Below are 7,756 nucleotides of genomic sequence, written 5' to 3'. Positions count from 1 at the left end.
GGAGGATGTCTGTATTTACCTGACTTGGAAATATTGGTTTCTAATCAGCATATCTGTACTTATTCATGATTGGTAACAATTCCTTTTTTTAACTTGTGTTTTCATTAATTATTAAACCCAGGAAATGCAGATGTACCATTGTTTAATCTGATTGTCCACAACTGATAATGGCAGGGACTGAAGTAGATAAAAACTCCTGGCAGCAGAAGGCAAAAGGGGACAGTCCACAGAAAACGCTGCCAAGACATTCGGACAGAGCACAGGGGCTCGTAGGCAGACGAGGGTACCTGGCTGGCATGACGTGAGGCACAAGGACGGCAACATTTACTTCCAGGGAGGAAGAGACAGCTCCACAAGGAGACGCCAGTTGTGGGTCCAGCGAAAGAGGGAAGCCGCATGAGAGGACCAAGCAAAGCTGACAGACGAGAAATGAGGCGTGCCTAGGTCCCAGCAACACAAGGAGCCCAGAGTGGAAGAGAAACGAACAACGAAGAGACGCTGACAGGGATTCAACAATTTGACACAACTTCTGTAGGGGAACGAGTGTCCGGGGAACAGAGTGCATCCATGGACAGTTGAATTAAGTGTTGGGGTAACACAGTGCACAAATTGGACTCTGCACCACTAAAGGTTGTATCCTCCAATTCTTGTTTTTAAACAGACTTGTAGAGGGTGGACTGTGTATTTTCCTTTTTAAAAAAAAGGAAATTGATTCCTGATATATTTAGTTTTTGTTATGTTTATCTTTTTAATGTACCTTATATTGTCTTGTGTAATAGAACTTACTGTTGTTTTTTTCTAAAATTACTGTTGTGTCTTTCATTGTGTGTTTACTCACCGCCCAATTTAAAGAAACCTGTGTGCTATTTTTGGTAAATTTCAGGAGTTCCCAGTCTCTTAATAAAACTGGGTGGCGTAGTCAGATATTTTAATGGTGTCCAAGTTAGATTACCTGTAAGTGTGACCAGACACCTGTGACACATGTCCTAACACTTAAAATACTCCCGGATCCTGAATAAAAGGAGACACTCTGCTTCACCTCAGAGAGTCAGAGTCAAGAGGCAGAGGGCAATACTTGTTTGGAGAAAGAGTAAAAGGTTGAAGAATGAAGAAGGTCTTTATTGTTGTGGAGTGCTGTGTGGAAGGATTCTAGAAGGGTCTGTAAAGGTACTGGATGGAATAAAATCATTATATTTGAACCCATGACTATCTGTCTGTTTATTTAAAATGCTTCTATAAAATAGCAAATTTCTTCCAGGGGATAAATAAAGTTCTGACTAATCTTTTTAATCTAATAATATGATTGTTAGTTTCACATTTAGAGCACTTGCAGCAAAAAAATGAACTGAATGGAAACTGAACCACTAAGCTTCACACTCAAATGCCTAGCCTCTAGACCCATAAATTATTTTTACATATTTTATCAGGCATAAATGAAGAAACTAGAATGTAAAGCAGTCCTCGCTTAAGTGCACAGGTGAGGAGTCGTCCGCATCCATAATTGATGCTGGGTGCTGCTAATTGCCAAACCTAATCAACGGCGGCTAGGAGAGGGAGTAAAGAAAAATGAAGGAAGAAAAAAAAGAATGTGAAGGGAGGTTAATGGAGAAGGAAGCAGGGAGGAGAAAGCCAGTGCATGAATGAGTGAAGGTGCAGCTGATCAGTGAGGCTGGGTGTTTGGCTGGCACCCCAGGAGCAGACGGTAGTGAGGAGCGAGAGTGACCGGAAGGAGGATGACTCACCGAATAAGGCCGAGAAGGCAACGGGAGTCGGGACTTGGGAAATGAACCCCCCCAGCGTGAGTGCCCAGGTTGCTGGGGAGCCCAAGTTACAGTCTGGTGAAGCCTATCGGAGCCAGGGATCAGAATGGCGAACAGACCAGCAGATGAAGGCAGTAAGAAGGTCAGCTGCAGGTAGGGTGGCTCCCCTGGTGCATAGCCTGGACGGGAGAAGCAGGGGAGTCACCAGTACGAATGCACCGGGCTGATTTTAAAAAGACTGCTTCAAGCCATTGCTTTAACCTCATTGTTTTTAAAGGATTTTTTTCCACCTTTCACTTGTTTTTATTGGATCATTTGAAGATTTAAGAGGCACTGCACTATTTATTTGGACATTGTTAGGTTTTGTTGATTTTTTAAATAAAAGCACTTTTGCACTTTTTGCACCATCCCCTTGCTTCATTGTTGTGCCTCACTGTCCAGCTCATCGGTGACATTACCGACGGTGTAGGGTTCAAGGGCTCCCAGAAGGAAGATGGGAACGTGGAGCAGAACCCGCATCATCACACTTGGGTACTCCAAAGTTCTTCCCATATTTTTACAGTCTTGCATATCAAATTAATTGTCAGTTGTAAATTGGCCCCATGTGAGTGTGTGTACACATGACAAGGCCCGTGTAATGCAATAGCACCTCATCTAGAGCTGGTTTCTGCCCTGTGCCAAGTGTTGCCTGGATAGACTCGGTGGCACTGATTTGGATTAAGTACAGCCTACTGCTAGAGGACGCATTGACAGTATGCCAATTTCACACAGGAAGGCTTGGAAAATAACCCAGGAGTTTGCAGCTATCAATATGTGAATATTTCATTGCATAGTTTTATTATTAAAATATAATTTATTTGTTTTATTTTTCACTTCATTGTAGTTTGATCCTAGCCTGTCACAGAATCTACCTTAATCCTCATTTTCCACCTGTCATTCTAAATTCTCAGATATAGCACCCACGCTCACTCATATAGATAATTTTAAAGACACCAAATAATCTAACCTACATTTTTTATTATTTATTTATTTTTCTGTTATTTTCAAAAACTAGAACATTACAATGGCATGCTTCTCAATCAAACAAATAATAACAGATACAGCTATTTACTTTAAAATGAATACAAAGGAGAAAAACAAACCAAACAAACAATAAAAAACAATGCAAGATTTATTCCTCACTCAAAAGAATAAGAAAAAGAAATGAGACAATAGCAAAAAAATCTATATTAAAAAAAATATACATATATAACGATTAACACATAAGCAAGTCAATCACAAGCCTAACATGCTTATTCTAAAATAATTTTAATGAATTCTTGCCATGTTTGAAAATGTTTTAGACATATCCTGTAGGACAGAATTTGATTGTTTCTCATGTTAGATAATATAAAACCCACTGAGATGCAGAAAGTGGGCTGGGATTCTTCCAGTGGAGCAGGATAATCCTGTGTACTGGTAGTGTGGTATTGGACATTACAATCCATTTATCGCCACACATATTAATACCATCCATGAGTACACCAAATATTGCCATTAATGGATAAGGAGTGACTGTACTGCCGTGGCTGTATAAGAAGTATATAAAGTTTTTGTCCAAAATTATGTTAATTTCATTCATTCCCAAAACATATGTCCTAGTGATGCTGGAGCAAGATGGCAGCGCTTGTAGGTTGGTTCTTGCCCTGGGTATAATTTGGACAATTTTAAATTATATAAATGTGATCAATGAAAGACCTTTTGTTGAATTATGGAATGCTTGGTGCATACAACACTAGAGTGTATTCTATACATGACTGAGTTACATGCCTTTCATAGACGACAATTGAAATTTCCCTTTCCTACCATTCCCGAGGACCTTTGAAGGTTAAATTCCCTGAAATATCTACTCTCTATATATAAAATCTTAGGCCTAAAAGTGCAACGATTTTATGTCACGTTTTTTGTCACGCTTTAAATCGGGTTTATTTTAAAACCTACATATATATGTTTGGTATCATTCTTTTCAGAATTTATCAAATTTTAATTTGATGTTAGATTTTCAGATTCTTATTCTGTTTTTAAATTATAAACTAAAAAATATGAAGAACTCACATTCTGTGAGATGAGAGTTTGAGCTAACCATGCCAGGGCCGGAAATAAAAGACAAAGAGTAGGACAGCTGCTGTATAGGCTTTTAAATGTTTGAAGCACCATGCAAGATGCATATCATGCGGCATGGCAGCAGAAGCAGAAAGCCAGCAGCTGATCGAGCAAAGAGGGGGTAAAAAAAAACTGTATTTGTTTCCCATTGTATCACCGTTTAAAAGGGGGTTTCAGAGGAGCGACCACGTCTCCTTGGGCTGTGTTCAGCCCCCCTCTTCACAACGCGAGCAGCAGAGACGCAAAGTGGCTGATGCAAAATGCAGAAAAGGGGGGTTGGCGAGCGAAGTGAGCAGGGGGTTAGCCCCCTAGTTTGAATAAATTGTTGTAATGCTCTCTGAGTCTTCATCACAACTCACCAGGATTCCCTTTGAGACTGACATGATTGCGAGATGTGGAAAGTTTCATACATTACTTTTAACAAAATTTCTAACTTGCATGAAGGAGAAAAGTGTGTAGATGGAAAGTTACATTTAAAGAGTAATAGTTCCTAAGACACAACTACATTGTCAATGTAAACATTTCATAAAGTGTCTTAATCCATAGTATTTACCAAAAATTAAACATTGAGTAAGTTTGATAAGGTAGAAAAAGGTGATTATCACGTATAGGAGAAAAAGATAAGTGCTTTTCTACCTTAAAAAGTGCCCTGCATTAGTTCCATATTTTAAGCAATTTGTGGACAACTGGATTGGTGATACATTGAATATTGTTAGTATTGAATGGAGCACAGAGCAGCGCATACCACTTGCATATCTTTAGATGTGCAAGGAAGCTAAAAAAAACTGCAAAAAAAAAGGCAGAAGGCACATGAAGAATATACAAAATCCCCACAGGCAGTGAGCTGGCCAGAATTTGAATCTTGAGCGAAGTAGAAGCATCATTACATCTGCAGTGTCTGCTGTAAGGTACATATTACTGAGATAAAAAAGTAAATTCAGTTTTCACAAAGAAGGCACAATGCCACATATGATCTTAAGCAGTGATTACTTGGAGGATGTTGAAAGTGACAGATATGATATCTGACCATTTACTACAGTATATTATACAGGGTGAGGCAGAAAGGATGGACGTTTTTTACAAAATCACAAAATAGTTAATTTTTTCTTACAAAGAAATTTATTGAAAGATATGAGTTCAGTGGGTTTCCTACGGGCGCTCTGGTTTCCTCCCACAGTCCAAAGACATGCAGGTTAGGTGGATTGGTGATTCTAAATTGGCCCTAGTGTGTGCTTGGTGTGTGGGTGTGATTTGTGTGTGTCCTGCGGTGGGTTGGCACCCTGCCTGGGATTGTTTCCTGCCTTGTGCCCTGTGTTGGCTGGGATTCGCTCCAGCAGACCCCCGTGACCCTGTGTTCGGATTCAGCGGGTTGGAAAATGGATGGATGGATGGATATGAGTTCATATTGAAATAGCATTTGACAAAATCAAGTGTGGAAAACAACATCTCCCATGTGGTGTCCATTATCACTGATGCATTTCTGAAGGCGTTCATGGAAGATGGCCTCCACTCTTTTCAACATTGCTCTGTCGATTTGGGCGACTTCCACGCGAATGGCTTCCTTCAGTTCCTCCAATGTACGGGGCTTATGCTCGTATACATGTGCCTTGAGGTGACCCCACAAGAAATAATCGCACATGGATAAATCAGGGGACCGAGGAGGCCAATGAATGTCAAAAAACCTGGAAATGAGACGACCAGGGAAGAGAGGGCGAATAACATCCATTGATGCTCTAGCTGTGTGGGCTGTCGCCCCATCCTGTTGAAGCCACACACGCCAGATGGGAATACGTTTTTGTCGTAATTCAGGTAAAAAGAAGTTGTTTATCATCTCAATATAGTGCCCCGAACGATTACTGAGGCCAAGTTCAGAAGAATGCTTCCAAGCAGATCGACTTGGACTGTGCAGCAGGGCTAGTCGTATGCTTTCCACATTTTCAGGGGTACGTGCTGTTCATGTAGAAGTGCTTTAACCCAACGTAGGATAGTGTTATGAGTGGGAACAGCTTTATTTCTGTGGATATTGAAACGGCAACAAAACTCACGCTGAACTGCGGTAATAGATTGGTTGTTCTTGACAAAACAGTCGTACGCAAAAACGTGGTGTTCTATCGTCCACGGCTCCATGGCTTCAACTAAAAAGAAAATAAAAAAATGCTAACACTTCGCGAACCTAATGCCACCTACCGCACATCTGTCACTCCACCTAGTGGTGAGTTCTAGCCATTTCAAAGATGTCCGTCCTTTCTGCCTCACCCTGTATTAGTCTGAATGTTTTGTATTGGTGAAATTGTTTTGTTATATTATGATGATTTTTGTTTTGCTTTATTTTTTCATATTTAGAATTCAGGTGTAGTTAATTACCATCCCTCACATTCTATTCACTTTAGTTTTCAGTTGTGGCCATCATACTATGTTACCACAGCATATTTTATTTCACCTTGAATTTTTGCTAGCCTCTACCAAGTGTCCACCACACCACTCCTTTGATTAGACCATATTTTAATATGTAAATTTTAAACAGATTATTGTCACATTCTTTATTTATTTATTTCTTTGTTTACATTTGACTGAATTTTTGCCTTTATCTGCCTAATGTTACTTTGTGTAGACTGCTGTTACACAACAATTTCTTCTAACCAATTGAGCCTGTTGGACTGAATGGTTTCTTCTCACTCAAAAAAATCTTGTTTGTGAAAACAGTTTTAAAGAACTTAGGGGTCTTTTTTGTATAGTGACACACTCTTTACATGACTTTTTGCTTCTCTTCCAGTCTGTTTCTACTTTGAAGTGGACTGCTAAAAAATCCCATCTGGTTACCAAATATAACTGATCTCTTCCAAGTTCCATTCTTTATAGATAAATATGTTCTGCAGTTTGACTTTCTGAATATCTCTGATTTGTACTTTGATTTGTACTTCTCATAATACTTGGAGTTCACGCTTCGAGGACTTACTGATGTAATTCTGCCATGGAACTGGTCAGTTGTTTGGACTAAAGGGCCTCCATCTAACAGAACAACTAGTTCCAAAATTTAGTATGAGCTTACAGGAGCCATTTATTTTCAGTAATCCGTAGCACAGTGTTAAAAAGGAGAAGGAACCAATGACATTTATGGAAGTGATTTCATTATAGTAATAACTTTCCAGATATTTCAAGAGCTTGAACACTATGTTATTTTGACAAATGCATTTCAGCCCTGCAAAGCTTAGCAATCCTGTTTGCTCAACTCTTCCAAAATGCCATCAAGTGGAGTTTTGAAAGTCCCTAAAGTAACATTATCTACTGCACTACTTGATAATTTATTTCTTGTGTATATGGTTTCCTGAGTGAAGAGAATTTTTTTTAACATGTATGCAGAATCTGCACTTAACAAGTTTCCATCTATTCCCATTTTCTTGCTGTTGAATTTAGAGTGATATAACTGGGATCCACTATACTAATTCCTTTTATAATTTTAAAAACTTCACCCATAGCACCGTTTAATCTTTGTTCACTTAAACTGGAAAGGTCCAGTTCTTTCAGTCTTTCCTCATAGCATAAACCTTGTAGTCCAGGGTTCATCCTGATTGCTCTTCTCTGGAACTTCTCTAACACTTCTATGTCTTTTTTTTAATATGAACACCAAAACTTTACAAAGTACTCCTGGTGAGGCCTCACTACTGAGTTGTATAAGTTAAACATAACCTCCCTTAACCTGTACTCTACACATCATGTTTTATAACCAACATTCTATATTAGCCTTTCTGATCACTTTTATACCCCTGTCTCAATGTACAGTAGATAGTGATGGGTGCATTATGACTCCTAGGTCTTTCTCATTAATTGTATTTTCCAGTTTCATACCTCCCTTT

The sequence above is a fragment of the Erpetoichthys calabaricus genome, chromosome 4 (assembly GCF_900747795.2).
Source record: "Erpetoichthys calabaricus chromosome 4, fErpCal1.3, whole genome shotgun sequence".
In the NCBI taxonomy this organism is placed as follows: domain Eukaryota; kingdom Metazoa; phylum Chordata; class Cladistia; order Polypteriformes; family Polypteridae; genus Erpetoichthys; species Erpetoichthys calabaricus.
This window is presented reverse-complemented; position numbering follows the sequence as displayed.